The sequence below is a fragment of the Mirounga leonina genome, unplaced genomic scaffold (genome assembly GCF_011800145.1).
Source record: "Mirounga leonina isolate KUSES-001 unplaced genomic scaffold, KU_Mleo_1.0 Mir_114, whole genome shotgun sequence".
Taxonomy (NCBI): domain Eukaryota; kingdom Metazoa; phylum Chordata; class Mammalia; order Carnivora; family Phocidae; genus Mirounga; species Mirounga leonina.
In genome coordinates, this window is record NW_023270265.1 from 49,548,642 (window position 1) to 49,564,638 (window position 15,997).

General features: G+C 46.2%; 1 protein-coding gene across 4 annotated transcripts in view; it reads left to right on the forward strand.

The window, feature by feature from the left end:
- The window catches only part of PTPRE (protein tyrosine phosphatase receptor type E), a 149,963-nt gene that overhangs the window by 55,282 nt on the left and 78,684 nt on the right, over positions 1-15,997 (forward strand). For all 4 annotated transcript variants that reach the window (XM_034986082.1, XM_034986067.1, XM_034986073.1 and 1 more), the window contains exon 2: positions 3,348-3,370. The gene's annotated coding sequence lies outside the window, so the exon portion shown is untranslated. The remainder of the gene's footprint in view (positions 1-3,347; positions 3,371-15,997) is intronic.

A 15,997-nucleotide genomic window follows, 5' to 3' on the forward strand; every position in this document is an offset into this window, starting at 1 on the left:
CTGAGTTTGGAAAGATAACCCAGTTCTGTCCATCTCAGAGCTTGACAAGTCAGAATAATTTTAATTTCTTCCTTAAATGAAGCAGTCCTGATGGATTGATTGTAAATGTTGTAGCTTTATTTTCTTCTTTGTGAGGTAATGGATGCACAGTAACATCACGTGGTCTTTCCATATCTTGTGAGCGATCGTTTGGGAGCCCTGTAGCCTGGGGCCACTTCCTGCAGGACTGCCCACCCGCCTGACCTCGCCTGCCCGGCTCCCCGCCTTCTCGGTGGATTTCCCCTGTTCCATGTCCTCATACCACCTCTTTCCCAGGGTCTAGCTTGGAAAGCATCCTCGCTGCCTCTGCCCCTTGGAAGCAGAGCGGCCACATCTGGGTGCCCCAGGGACAGAGCTCCGCACTTCCACGGTCTGGCCAGACCACTCCCACAGACCCACTTCTCCCCGCCCCGCCAACCCCCCTCCCCCCCCGGAAGTGTGTGGCCAGTCTGAGCCTTTCCAGGTTTTTCTGGCACACAGACCACAGTGAAGCTTTCCCTGGGGTGAGAAGAGATTTTAGGGAGTTGCTAATGTCAGTGTTGCCCTCAACGGCATGCCTTTCATGGGTCTTCCTGCTGGCAGCCACTGGTAGATACTAGGAATGTAAAGAAAAGGCTGACTGTTCCTGCCTTGAAGGAATTACAGCTTCACTGCGGGGATGGAGACCCAAGAAGAAAAACAAACAAACAAGCAAACAAAAGTAAACTACAGGGTAAGCTGGATTTGCCTGTGCAGCCCAGCCCAGAGTGGTCTCAGCAACCTTGGGTTAGCATCCCTGCTGCCCTGCCTCCTTGCTCTGTGTGACACTGGCAAAGTCAAGGGGCTCCCCGGGCCTCAGTGTTCACTTCTTTAAAATGGGACTCATCTTGCCTATTTCACAGGACTGGCTGTGGGCTGGGGAGAGACATGGTAAGCAGCACTGGACAGGATCCCAAACCCAACAGCTTCTCTCTTTCCCTCGTTTGGAGGATGGGGCCATTCCTGGTGAGACCAGGAACCTTTCCAGTTGTGGAATGCTGCTGTGTCGGGTGACGGCCCCCCCGACACGAGCAGATCTGTCCGTGGGAACGGACCTCCCCACCCCCAATTTTTAATGTGCTTATTTCACGTTTTCAGACATTGTGCTCAGTATTCAAGTAGCAGTCTGCTTCAGGGCCTGAGGCTACAGAAAGTGTTCCTGAGATGAAGGTTGACTTCCGAGTGTATTCTGGTTGCTTGGTTTTTGTTCTAATTCTGTACTTTGAGAAACTGACAGCTGTGGTTTCATGCTAACACGTGTGAGCCCAGACCCATACAGTAGGTGATCTCTCGTACCGCCACGGTTCCCTGTGTTCTTGCTTAGTTTACAAAAGAAAACAACATGAGTTCAAAGTTTAATTCAGAATTACTGTTTGCGTTTAGTTGGTACTTAGTGTATTCTGCTTATTCATTTGTATAACCAAAAATTGACAGAGTGCCCACCTGGTTCTACACTCTAGTGGGTTTTTCCTGTGTGGTTTTTAGTTTGGTTTGACTCAAGCCTGCAGTTTTGCTTCTGCCTCTGATATACTTCTCCATCTCATTGGGTTTCCTTTTACATTAAAATGACTCAACATTGCTTTGGAAGATAGTTTTGAACATTTCTACCAATCCTGAAATATTAAGGGCAGCTTCTACTCCTGGCTTCTTCTCCCCATGCTTGGCCCCAGGCAAACACGTAACTCTTCCCAGTGCTTTCCCCAGGTTCTTTGAGGGGATTGGAAGGAGTGGACTCTTGTAGTAAGTTATTCTTACAAAAAGCAGTTCCCCTTACCTCCAATGATCTCACCTCTTGCCCAACCATCAATGCCTCCCTCACCTTCTTGCCATTTGATTTGTGTTACACTGGACTCTGCTGCATTCTGGGAAACTCTGTGACTTTATTTCTTACCCAACAGACTGATCCCTAGTTGATTTTTTGTGGATTTTTTTGAATTTTCTATGTAGATAATCATGCCATCTGAGAAAGCAGAAGTCTTATTTTTTTCTTTCCAGTTCCTGGGTCTTTTATTTCTTTTTCTTGCCTTATTACATTGACCAGGCTTCCAGTACAATGTTAAATATGAGTGGTGAGAGTGGACATCCTTGCCTTGTTCCGAGTATTAGTGGGCAAGCATTCACTCTTCCACCACTAGAGATAACATTAGCTGTAGATTTGCCCAAGTAGATTTAAAATTCCCTAATATTAGAAGAACCATTTCTTCTGCTTCTTTGGCTCCAAACCGATTTCACAGGTCAGCTTTTTAGTGAGTGCCTCAACTTGCTATAATTGTGTGCTGCAGAGTATTGTCTTTGGTTTAAAATATCTAGCCTGGCCATGACTAAGATGAGAGGTATTCTATTTTGGTAGAAAACACCACATACTGCATTAGCTATTTAAAGACAGCGGTGATCGAAACATCTAGCCGTGTGGATGCACAGTGACAGCTTAGCGTCGTCTCCAGCTTGATGTTGTTCTACTCGCCACTCGAACGAGAACCAGAGGGTCATGTCTACCAACTGAAGCATAGATAGACAGAGCATGGTGTATGGCATATGGAAAACGGCAGAGTATTCATCCACAGAAGGGAATGAAGAACTGGTACATGTGACAACATGGATGAACCTCAACAAATACTAAGTAAAAGCAAGCAAGTCACAGAAGGCCACATATTGTAGGATCTCACTTTTGTGAAATGTTCAGAATAGGCCAATCCATGGACAGAATGTAGATTTGTGGTTGCTGGAGGACAGGGGATGGGGAGAGGATGGGCTGGGGAGTTAATGAAATCATGGGCATGGGGTTTCTGTTGGGATGATGAAACGCTCTAAATTTAGGTTATGGTGATGGTTGTACAACTCTATGGTTATGCTAAAAACCCCTGAATTGTACACAGGTGGACTTCATGGTATGTAAATTATATCTTAATGAGATGTTAAACACGAAAAGGGCATAGAAGCTAAATTGTTGGGGAATGAGCAGACTGGATAATGAGTAAGCTGGAAAACCAGGGTGAGGGGTCAACCCATGTGGGTTTTAAGAGGTGGTGTCTAGGAAGAGGGACTGAGGGGGCGTCCAGGCCTGGGGGCTAAACACCACACGCTTCCTATCTCGGTCAGCTCCCACGCTCCCCCCATCACTGACATCAAAAGTTATCATCATGAAGATAAAAAGGCCTCAAGAAGACCCCAACAACTGAGCAAAAATGAGAACATTCATCTAGTGTTGTAGAGAAAGAAGGGGCTGGAATGAGCAGCTACCACCTTGTAACCAGAAAACTAACCCTTTCTTTTTCCCCTTTCTTTTTCAGACGATAACCTTCGCTTTCCCTTGGTGAGTACAGAATTTTTTTAAAGATTTTTTTTTTTCCTGTAGTTAACTAATAACAATAAAAAAAGTGTGTTGGATTTACTTGTTAGAGAAACATTATCTCTAGACAAAGAAGGCCAGTATGGTCAGCGCGTTATACTAGAATTTTATGACTGCACTTGCTTGAACAGGGTTGTATCACACTTTTTGTTACATCATTTTGTGTGTGTGCGTGTGTTTAAAATCTGGCTCAGTGGTTCAGTCTCCTGAACTGGACTGTTGAGAACACAGTTTCCACATGCTCTCCTTTCACGGATTTGTCCGTACTTTTAAAAGGGCCTTGCTTTACCTCACTGCACGCATGGGACGACTGTTGGGAAACACAGAGGCCCATAATTGCATTGATGGTAGTTGCCTCTTAAATTGATCTGCTGGGGGGAAAACCTGATGAAAGGGAGCTTTTCTGGATTGCACTTTGGGTTAAAAAAAAAACAACAACAACAAACAACCGTGTCATCATCACATAATTTTATGCCTTTTGAGATCTAGGCACCATTCCATGGCCTTGATGTCCTATAGGGTACACATCACCTTTTTGTGTTCTACTTAATCAGGTTACTGGTGTTAAGTTCCCTAAAGAAATCGAGGAAGGAAAATCTAAGAGCTTTGGAAGTGGTTGCAGTGGGTGAGTGGCGCCTGTGTGCGTGGTGTTATGTGCTCACCTTTCGTGAGCGTACCAGGATGTAGGTGGCCAGGAAGTTGTGTTTCTTATGTGCATCACCTTGTTTGAAATACTTTGACTATGTCCTGAATTATTTTAAGGTCAGTGTGTCGCCTGTATTGCTTTGGCCAGCCCCCTCTGTTGCTCTTGTGGCGTAATTTCATCTGGGCATAAATGCTTATAGTCTTCTTGGTGTGATCAAATGCATTTGGGTTGTATGGACTGTTGCTCCCTGTCTCAAAGGAATGCAAATACAGTCAGCGATTTATCAAGAGAGAGAATGGGAAAGGCTCCGTTTGCCATCTACTAAGCTAATTGTGTTGTCCCTGTTCTCTATCACATCATTATCAGATGTTAGCGATTTTGAATGACATGATCTACTTGAGCAAATGTGGATGTCAACAGCGGGTTTCAAGAGAAGGAATATTACTGGAATAATGTTACTGGATAGAGACTTAAGTACAAGAAGTCTGCAATCCCTTATTGCCTCAGAATCCTAAGCAAGAGGTGTTGACTCATCCATATTGGTTTGAATGGGTATTGAACATGCTACTTACCAAGAGCGGGGGCTCCCTACCTTGCCGGAATGAAACATTGGAGGGTCGTGCCCCACAGACTCATCTCCCTCCCAGATACAGGATCCAGATTATGATTTGTTAAAAGCATCTGCCCTTTGCCTTCCTTGGCTGTCCGCTCAGCACTGGCCCCTCCACACCCAGTCTTGCCATTTGCCTGTTCTAGGGTTTCCTGTCCTCTCGGCAAGTTGGCTCGCAGCCTGGCCATGTCGCTCAACCTGGTTCCATCGTTCACCTCCCTTTTAATAGGAAAGTAAAGGTTGCTTTAGGAAGCTGTGAGTTCTTAGGTAAAAAGTGCTTCTTATTTCAGGAATTTTCTCTTCCGTGTGAGGAAAGGCTGTTCCAAGCATGACCCCCCTTTTGGTGGCTACCTTATTTGATGCCTTTGTTTGGAATCTGCTGCTGGGATGAAGGGGTAGAACATCAGATTGATCTTTTAGCCTGCGGCAATTTTATTGCTAAACATCTGAGTCTTGTTCCAAAAGCTTCAAGATTTCAATGAAGAGAAAGGAATTTATTTCTAATTTGTGGGGTTAGAAACTTGCTTTTGAGTCCGTTAGAACGAAATTAATAGTTCACTTTGGGCAGGGCAGGGGAGAGTAAGCACCCTGAGGTTGGCGACTGTCCCAAGCCACTGTCCGTCCACAGGTGGTGGGTGGGCTGCAGACCAGGAGCCCAGCAGATGTCTGCTGGGTGAACACGGGAACGTGTGGGAGGCCCCGCTGCTCTCAGCTGGCAGTCCCTGCCTGGGATCGCTGTGATGTGGAAGTGAGCTCACCCCAAGTTAGCAGTTAGTAAGATTGTTGTAATTTACATCGTCATAAAATTCTGGCAGTTGTTTTGTTTAAAGAAGGCGTTCAACTGGGTAACGATGTATGTGCCATTGCTGTAATGGAGATCCAAAGGAGTTCTCTTCTCTAGCAATAATCTGATTCTTCATTTTAAAAAAAGGCACTCCAGGGGCACCTGGATGGCTCATTCAGTTGGACGTCTGACTCTTGGCTCAGGTCATGATCTCATGAGTCATGAGATCAAGCCCTGTGTTGGGCTCTGCGTGGAGTCTGCTCAGGATTCTCTCTTCCTCTCCCTCCCCCTCTGCCCCTCCACCCCCACTCTCTCTCTCTCTCTTAAATAAATAAATAAATAAATAAATAAATAGATAAAATCTTAAAAAAAAAAGCCATTCTATGTTCATATTTGACTTTAAAAAGAGAATTGACTTTCCCCTGTTTAACTGGATTAAGTGGGGGCTTTTTAGCATGACCAACCACCATTCCCATGGTTTTCTGTTGTTTCTCCTTTTTGTAATATGTAAATACAGACTTGGGAAGTAATACTATAATTCATACCAACCATCAAACATGACCAAAGTTCCCTCAACTAGCGAACGCTTGTGACTCTGCGGGTCTCGGTTGCATAGTATTTAAATAATGCAGTGGAATGTCAGAATTAAGAATTTATGCAAGACACGTAATTAAGGTTTAAATATCTTTTCCAGGCTCTTTGCGGTCTTATATTGTTATACCAAAGGGTATCCACCAGTAAGTAAAATTAAATGATACCGTAACTTGACTATTTCACTTTGGCTCATGGAAATACCAAAGGAATAAAAGGCAACGAAATTAAAGTGCTGATGTTAACAGTGAATTTAATTTTAAAATTAACTTCAAATATTCTGTCACTAGCTGTCTCCTCTTTAACAATCCATCCTTCCTCCTCTATCAGTTTCAATACGTGCGATTTTTCTCTTCTAAGTCATTTCTCTTCCTTGGTATTGATTCCAGTGGCCACCATGGCATGAAAAGAGAAGAAGAATCTGAAGGTTTTTAAATGTTTGCCAAGGCAGAGCGAACCACTTGTAACCCGCCTCAGCTGGGGCTGCATTTTTGCAGGTGGAAGAGGGTGTTCTTGTCGGCTTTCTGCATCTGCAGAAAGAAAACGAGAAGCCTCACGGATGATGTGCAGAGCACAGAAGACCTGAAAACTTTCTCAAATATTTGATTCCTATTTCCTGCCTTTGCCCTGTTCTTGGGTTTTTATTAGCATCAGTGGATCCTCTGGGTTTCCCATCCGAGCAAAATGTGTTTCTCCCAACAGTGAAGGAGTTATTCTCCCGTAACTGACATTGGAAGATGACAGTAGGTTGGACGAAGGCCCTTGGACCTGCTGGTGACAAACGGATTAATCTGTCATTTATTTCCACTTCCATTTTCCCCCCCAGGAAAGTTTCAACATTCTTCCAAGAAGTACCTCCTCAAAGAGTATACTAGGTAATCGTTTGTCATATAGTAAAGCCATGGATACTAGGCTGTCAGAGTTTCCACTTAAAGGAAATAGGAACACAGCTTTTCTATATAAACTCCTGGCTGGCCCCTGAGCTCCTGCAGACCCGGTTCGGAGCTGGAATTCTTCGAGAAATCCTTTTCCAGCTGACAAGAAAACATGGATTCTCGCAGGCCACAATGGCTTCCCGGGGTCGTCCCAGTAGGACAAGAGGTAAAGGGAAGCTGGGAGGGGAATCTTTCTCGTCGCTTTGGATTTAGGTCATGGTTGTTTGTCATATAATTCCTAAGGCATTTAAAAATTCGGTTGAAGGAAGCAGTCATTAAGTGAACATTTGGCAAGCACCTCAGTTAACTTTGTCCAGCCCTGTGCAGGAAATCTGGGGTTTATGCTTCAGGAAACTGTTTTAATCCACCGCAACCTGGCCAAGTGGTGTACGGGGGATGGTGACAGGAGCTGGCTGCCTGGGGGCCGGAGGGTTGTCTGACTGCCAGGAATCCAAGGTGAGGTCCACCTTTTAGGAAAACAATCCCCAATTATTGTTGACTGGATGACACATCAAAATCCCACTCATTTTAAGTTGGATGTTTCCTATTTTTATAATCAAACCCACCCTCTTCACTTTCCTTATCAACTCGTTTTGTGAAGTGGCATTTCAGTTAAAAGTGACGCGGTGAGAACCTGGGAAGTACCTGGTCTGCAGGACCGTGAGCTGGTCTTCCAGGAGCTTGGGTTCAGGTTCACGAGGGGGGGACTGACATTCTGTGTGCAGTTTCTGTTGTAGAAACAGATGGCGTCCATGCCCACTGCCTGACGAGGGGCATCAGTCACACACGGTGGGGGGAGGGGGAGGAAGACAAGAAATGTCGAAATCCTTTTAGGTGCATGACTTACAGAGAGATTTCTCAGACACCCTGGGCCCTGGAATCAGGAATGAGGTCTGCTGCCCCCTGGAAGGAACGCGGACCCATCCCCATTTGATGCGGGAACTCGCCCCCACCTGCAGTCCTATCGACTGGGGGATGTCCCCATGTGAATCAGGACAGTGAGCCACAGGAGGAGAAATCCTTTCTGTTCAAAAATTGCCCATTCCAGGTGACTTTTTTAAACAGCTTAGTATAATACAGAGTTTGGTATAAAATATTTAAAATGTTGGAAGAGAAAAGATCTCTGTGGAATTGCTAAACGAAAGTACATCTCTGAGTAGCTTTTCTTCTTGTTTTGAATGGAAATGAGCATAAGTGAAAAAAAAAATGGATTTGAGTTATTTTAGGGTGGGGGCTGATTGGATTCTAACAACTTTGAAAAAATATGTTGATAGTGTTTAAGTGATTTCAAATAACCCGAGCAAGACTGGTCTGCTATCAGAAATGATAGAGATTTTGTGTTCAAGTGCTATCTATAAAAATATGTTTAAAAGTACCATGTTACCACACTGCTGCTGAGAAATGAATTTTCTCAAAACGTCATGTTGGTGGAAATTATTATTCACAAAAACAGGACTTGATCCATTTCCTGTTTTGCCGGATAACTTAAACGCCTTATGCTGAAAACATAAATTGCATTTATAATCCCACACACATGCGTGTAGAGCACTTTACAGTTTACAAAGCATGCTCAAGGTCATCATCTCAGAGATTCCCGGAGGCAGTCTGGGTGTGCATCCTCACTTCCACCTTGACGCTGAGAAGACAGAGACCCAGACGGGCTGGGAGAAGTGAGTTGGGAGGACAGCGGGAAGGGACTTAGCAGCGTCCAGGGGCCCCTGAGCTGTGCACAGGTTCCTCTCAAACCTAAAAGCCAGGCGGCTCTCATTAGCACCACCCACAATGAGGAAGCCAACCTGCCGAAAAGAAAACATTTTCCATGATGAAAACTATCATTTTGCAGTTATGCAAGTATTAGAGGACAGTAATAAAAAAGGACATATCCCATGGGTTCTGCAAACAGGTTGCTGGTAGATAATTATATTTTGGAACAACTTTATGATCAGTTGAGTTGATCTTGGCCAGAGTTCCAAATGTTTCCACACGTTATCTGTTGACCAAATCCAGTTTTCTAATCTCTCTTCACACACTTGCCAGGCTTCCTTTCAGCACAGCGCGGGGTTGGTCTATTCTCTCTGCCGGTGTTTATCAGGTCTCCCCTGCGGGCTCATAATTGTGCAAAGTCTTGAAAAATGAAGTGGTGGGTCCTAGTTCTGACTTCAGGAAATACCGCCTGGAGGGCCTGCGTTTGAGTCCTTTCTGTAGCAATTGTACTTGTGTATTTCGCACGGGAGCCTAGGAAAGGACTGGACACACACAGAGTGTAGCTCCAGAAAGCTGAATGACTTAGACATGTCCCTTCGTGCCCTGAGTCAGACCTTCTTTGTCTCAAAAATAAAGGGCTCGATGAGAATTTTTTAAAGGCCCCTTGCAGACATAGAGTTGATGTTCTCCGGTGATGCCTGTCTGGATTTTGAGTTAATACAGAAATCCCCCTAAATTAGCCATGCTGTGAATCAGCTGAGCCTGGGCCAGATACATCCATCACTTTCCCTGCCGGGATGAAGTCTGCACCTCACAATGTAAATGTTTTATAATCTTCGCTTGGAAAAGAAAGCAGCTGTCCTTCACTGCTTTCTCTTCCCTCCACCCTTGTTTGTGTTTGCTCCTCTTGCCTCCAAAAGAACAAGGAACATAGAAAGGAGGGTTTTTATGAATGCGGAAAACATTTTTGAAAAGCAGTCTTCTTTCCGTGATGTTGCTAACATGCACGAAGTAAAAACTGGGAATCCTTGGGCTTCGATTTTAAAACCTCAGCAGAAGCATTAGATAGTAACACAAAGGTACTTTCTCCGCACTGTTCTGAGATCCATTCTGGCAAATGGTTCTGGGGGCTGAGTGATGCTCTGCGTTACCTGGAGAAGTGATTCACTGGGAGGGCGGATTGCTCGATCTTGTCGGAAACCATGGAAACCCCCAATGCCATGATGCTTCCCTCTCCTGCGAGTAATCGGCAAAAGACAGGCTGGAAAGTGCCAGCCATGGAGATAAAGTTAGGGTCCTGAATGCACCCAGTGTGAGCGAGATCACACTCCGAGCCATCACTGTTTCCAAGTCCTGTTTCTGGCTTCCTTCCAATGTGAAGTCAACACCGACATTCTGTTGTGCTGTTTCCTGTTGTGGGTGGATTTATTTAGTTTTTAATGAGTGATTCACAACCCATGGCTGTGCGTTTTCCTCCTGCTGAGAATTAAGACCTGTTTCCTTTAAAAAGTTATTTTTGCTGTAATCTGGGCAACGTTGTGCTCAGCGTGTTTGAGACAAGGGGACGTGGCGCTATGACGCAGAGAAGGCATTTCGCCTCCCCCGGGCTCTTAGGAAATAGCAGTGATGAGGTCATCCCATGACAGGGGCGCTCTCGGTTAGAGGACGTCAGACCTCATGAAACATCCCTAAGCCCTCCTTTCTATAAAAATGTTTTTAAACGTTGTGTGGCTGTTTTAAACATTTTTTTTTTTTATGTTGCTACAAATCCATTCCACTTGGAAAGCCACGTGGTCCGTCTGCCTCCCAGAGAGCCTAGTAACATAATCAGTATCCACTCAGTCAGGCTTTCTCCCTGTCCGCCTGTTTACTCCAAGTGGCCTCTGTCCACCCAGCTGGGCTCACGTACCCCTTCTGCTCCATAACCTTAATGGAAAATAGCGCCGGGGGTCGTCCTGGCGACCAGAGCTGTGGAGCTCCTGTTTCAGGGTCACTCCCTGCCTCGCTGCTTCCATCCCTTGGCAGCTCAGCCCTGTGCCTTCAGATGGACGGGGCGTGCAGCCATCTGGACAAGCTCGTGCCCCACACCCAGCACCTAGGACCCCAGCACAGAGTTTGTATATGAAGTCAGAAGTCCAAACACCTCTCTGATATTCAAGGACCACATCGGAAATCTTAATACTGCATCAGAACTACAAATACCACATCAAGAATCCAAGTACCAGCTGGTTATCCAAGTACCTTTTCTAGAAATTCGGGTACCATGTCAGAAAGCCGAGTATTAAGCCATCAAAATACCTGGTCAGGAATCTAAGCAGTGCATCTGGACATTTGTCATGTTGGTGCTTAGAGGAGTCTTCATTTTTCACTAGAATGTGTTGATTCCTTTCTGAAATTCATTTGAAAGGAAAAAAAAAAAGGACTTTTATTTCAGCTGGGCTATCATGCATTTTATAGAAATATTATAAGTCACAGTGTCCCTGGGAATTCTGAAACAGTTTGGCACTGGCCCCAGTCACAGAGCGCTGTCGGCCCGGCGGAGGGTCAGTGGATGCTTAAGGAAGGTGCCCCTTGACGTTTCTGATCTAGATTCTGTGGAAGAGAACTGGTATCAGTGGGGTCTGAGCAATCCTGGTAGGATCTAAACCCACAGGAAAGGGTGTTCTTGGAGGATATGGTTAAAAGAGAATTAAATCCTCATCTTGGGAAGCGAAAAGTCAAATTCAGAGAATTGCCTGATGACGCCAGCAGTTTGGCCGTAGAGAACTTCTTGAACTCCTGTTTTCTACTCTCCACAATTTATAGACGAGTCTGACTTCCCTGAAACTAGCGCCTGGTTGCATCCTTTGCAAAGGGACAGAGAAGAATCGCTTTGGCTGCATGCCCGGGGGTGACCCAGCAGCTCGGGGTCAGTCAGTGTCCTAACGTGGATCTCCAGGGGTTGCCCAGCACCCGGCAGATCCCCCGACTCCACAGACGGCTGGTGAAGGAGGGGATGAGTGAGTGGTTGGGTACGGGAGTGGGGGAGAGCCGGCAGTCAGCAGGAGGAGAACACCACCTTTGCACCCTACATGGTACCTGGGGCCGTGCTTAGTGCATGCAGGGCCGGCCACATAAGATGCTCGATTGCTTGTTCAAAAAGCAGGACAAAAAGCTTTTTCCTTTCTTCCGTGGTCTCTCTCTGGACCTCTCACGCTGTTTTTTGTTTGTTTGTTTTGTTTTTTTACCTTCTATTTAATGTCATGCTCCCTGGGGCACGGGCGTATTCTAGGCAGTACAGAGCCTCACCGATGCCCGAGACTGTGCTCTGCAACTTGCTGGGCAAGTGTACACTTTGGGGCCTAGGAAGCAGACAGTCAAGAACCTGCCCTGGAGAGGAGGCAGAAGCTGGGCCAGGTGTGACTAAGCCTCCAAGCCCCTGGAGTGCTGCGCCATTGTCCCATCTGACTGCACTGACAAAGTAAAAACTCAGAAAGTTAGTACAAACTGGGCATGAAACCCCATGCTCTGAGCCCTCCTGAGTGGGGCTGGTCTCACACCCCTGCGGCAGCCCAGCCGCAAGAAATGATGGTCAGAACACTGGAATGTTCACCCGTGGACTGTTGTGATAAGGGGCTTCTGTTCCCAGTGAGCACTTTAATACTCCCTGATTCCATCATTCGTTTCTGGGAAGGTGTTTCCTGCCTCCCCGGGGACAGCCCTCTCTCTCTGACTCCCAGTCCCACCTTACTACTTCCTGCCACCCTGTTTACATTGTCATTCGGGTCCTTACTACTCCTTGGAAGGGCGGTATTGATGCACTGGGTCCCCTGCTGGAATGTAGTCACCGGAAGGAAGGAACGATGCATAAATATGCATTTAATACTGCTTACACCACTTTATATCCTTTTTGGAGCAAGGTGGATATAACTAAATAAATGAAGTCAATTCACACCCCCAAGCACAAAGCGCAGAGTCGGGGTTTGCCAGAACGTGGGCGTGGCAGCCAGGGGACTGAGTTCAAACACTAGCTTGCCCTTAGTAGCGGGCTGCCTGACAGCAAAACAGTCATGTGCCTTTTCGGGCCTCCATTTGAAGGACTTAGGTGGGTGCCCAAAGCCCCTGAATTCTCAGGGTCGGTGGAGCCAGAATAGCACCACAGAATTACCTGGCTGGGGCTCAGCTGTTGGCCTGGAGCCTGCGTGCAGGTTTGAAACTGGATGGCCCTAGGGCTTTCTGTGGTTTCATAAATAGCTTCATGCAATAGATAGTTATAAACACCTTCATGAAAGCCTTGTTTTCCTGTGATACTGAGATATTTGGCCCATCCTTCTGGATGGCATAACAGGATGGCTAAAGTAAGCATTGCTTAGAGTTGTCGCAAGTCTGCTAAGCGTTGGAGAAAACCGTCGGGTCAGGAACCTCATCATTCCTACGTGCCTCATTTAGCATTTCTGCCCGTGTTTGTATTCGTTCTACACACGCACACACACTGGGAAAAAAAATCCAAGACCACCTTGAACTAAATGGGTTTGACCTCTATTTCTCAAATGTGTGTTAGTATGAAGTCGGGAGCTTTCTTTGAGAGTTCAGCGAGCCATCTTCTCCACCTGCTCCTGCCTTAGCTGACAGCCCTGGCATTAAAGAGTCTAGTTTCTCTGGGAAAATTCATGTCATGGACATCTTGTTGCCAGGAACCAGTGCAACTCACTTCTCATTTCAAGATGATGTAAAGTCTCGTGTGTTATTCCCTGTGTGGACGTGGAGCCTTGAATGATGTCCAATTATTTGGAAGGGAGAGAGCCTGTCTAAGAAGGACATGCCATGCCGGAAGCTTCCGTTGCTCAGCAACGTGTCATTTTACCTGCGTTTCACCAAAGGCAGGTAAATGGGCCCATTTAGTACTGATAGTGTATAAAGGGGAAACGTGCCCTGTTCGAATCATTGCTTCCGCCATAGAAAAGAAGCAGGGCAGGGCGGATCCGGGCAGGGTGGGCTGAGGGCTGCACACCATGTGCGCAGCATGAGGGCACAGGGCTCAGTGGCGCCCCGTTCTTCCCTGACTTAGGAGTAAAGCATATCAAATTGCTCACGATTCTAATTGTACAATCTCCAGCTTAAGAATCTCCTTCATGGGGCGCCTGGGTGGCTCAGTGGGGTAAGCCTCTGCCTTCGGCTCAGGTCGTGATCTCAGGGTCCTGGGATGGAGCCCCGGCGAGGAGCCTGCTTTTCCCTCTCCCTCTGCTCCTCCCCCCTGTTTGTGCTCTTTCTCTCTCTATCTCAAATAAATAAATAAAATATTTTAAAAAAGGAATCTCCTTCAAAAGGCTTCCAGCTGGGGCCACCCCTGGGACCCACATCCATGCATTACCATCCATCCAGTACACCCCCAGGGTCTCAGCTTCCACTCCACGCCTCGTTGCATGTGAGCAGCTTAGCTCACGAAATCTCTTCTTTCCAGTTAAGGAGGACGCAGAGCCACAGGGACAGCTCAAACCACATACCCTCAGGCTCTGCACTCACACAAACTCACAGCATCCTGGCTGGAGGGAGTTGCTGTAAATGCCATGACCCCATTTCTTTATGGAGTGGGTGGTAGAAGAAGTGTGTCTGTTCATTGTTGTGGCCTCGGCTTACGGTCCCCATGACATTCTTTCCTATGTGGGGAGAGTTTTCTTTCTGTTCCTAAAACAACAAATCTTCCTAGCTTCAAGCCTGGCCAATCTTAATAGAGTTGTGGCAAAAAAAAAAAAAAAAAAAAAGGTAAAACAAAGCAAAAACCAAACAAATAAAGGGCACTGGTGGTGTGTGTGTGTTGGGTAGAGGGGGAGTGATGGGAAAAAAAAAGACCTGAATGCACAAATAACCTGACTCAAATTCAGGTTAACTTCGTGATTTAGATTTGACATTTTCCTTGAAGTTTGGCTTTAGTTAATTACCAGCTTTTCCAATAGCAGCCTCTGAAGTCCTCTCCAGGTTATTTCTCCCCTTTTGATTAACACCATTTTGTCATTTTGTCGGGAGTTCAAGCCAGCTCTTAAGACCATTTGCAATAAGAGCTGAGGACAGCCAACTGCTGGCCCAGTGTCTGCAGAAGGTAAAGCACTGAAATCCATGGACTCCAAAGGGAGTTTCCACCTGCCATCTTCAAGGCCATGTGTCCCGTCCGTGCTCTGCTGTGGGGCAGTCAAGGGGTAGATACCTTCTCACAGCCTGGATTCCAGGCTAGAGCCTCAGGGTACCAGCATCCTTGAGTCCAAGTGGAGTTTAGCACTTGAATAGAAGATCCCTTGTTTTGTTGAAGCCAGACTTCACAGGTTAGAGACCTCAGGAGTTCTGACGTGTACGTGTATATGTATTTGTGTGTGTACGCTAGTTATAAGTAAAAGCAACGTAGGAGCTGTACACATAGCAAACTCAGCCATTACTTCAAAAATGAATGTGGCCAAGGTTCAGTTAATGTGAACTCCCAACCATGACACATTTATTTTTGCTGATTTCTAGTTATGTACTTTTGCTTTCTGAGAAGCTTTCCTTGGGTCATTGGAAATATTAAGAAATTCCCCCTGAAATTAATCAAGGGGACTACATCAAGGAACTGTGAGGGGTTTCTTCTGCTTGTTTTTAATCTCGCGGCACCCGTCGATGCGGGGTTGTGTGCGAGGGCACTTTCAGCTGTCACCATCCATCACCACCGCAGAGATGAAGCTAGGAGTTCCTCTAACTAAGTTTCACATAGCCAGGTGTTTGTTTAAAAAAAAAACAAAACCTGTGCCATGTGAAACAAATGGTTTGATTTAAGTGTGGGTATGCCTGCAGTGGGAAGCAGTTGAACACACAGCCGCGATGCTACAGCATCTCCATGGCAACCGGTGGAAATAATGGCCCCCTTCGGGAATAGAAGAGATCTCAATCATGTTGCAGCCGCGTCGCATTGGCTGTCTGCAGGAGAGATGGTTTTCAGTGACTGTCTCAGAAATTCCTTATCAACAGAAAATGAATGAGAAGCGGCGTTTTCAGAAAATAAATGGGTTTACCGACAACTAATGGGATGCTCGAAGTCACCAAGGACAGCAAGGCAGAGATCTGAGAAGCTGATGATTCCGTGCCCACCTCTGTTCCAGTACCTGCTCAAAGCCTGGCCACTGTCCCCGCCACGGAGAACACACCTCCAGGACGGTTGCTGATTTTTTCTTTATTGGAGGCAGACATAATTGGGGATTAAATGGAACAGAGTATATAACTGTCTAGCACAGTCGTTGCCCACAGCAAGTACTCAGTAAACAGTCCTTGAAATCAAATTCTCGGGACCAAATGAAAGTCAGTGCCTGGGGCTGGTCAG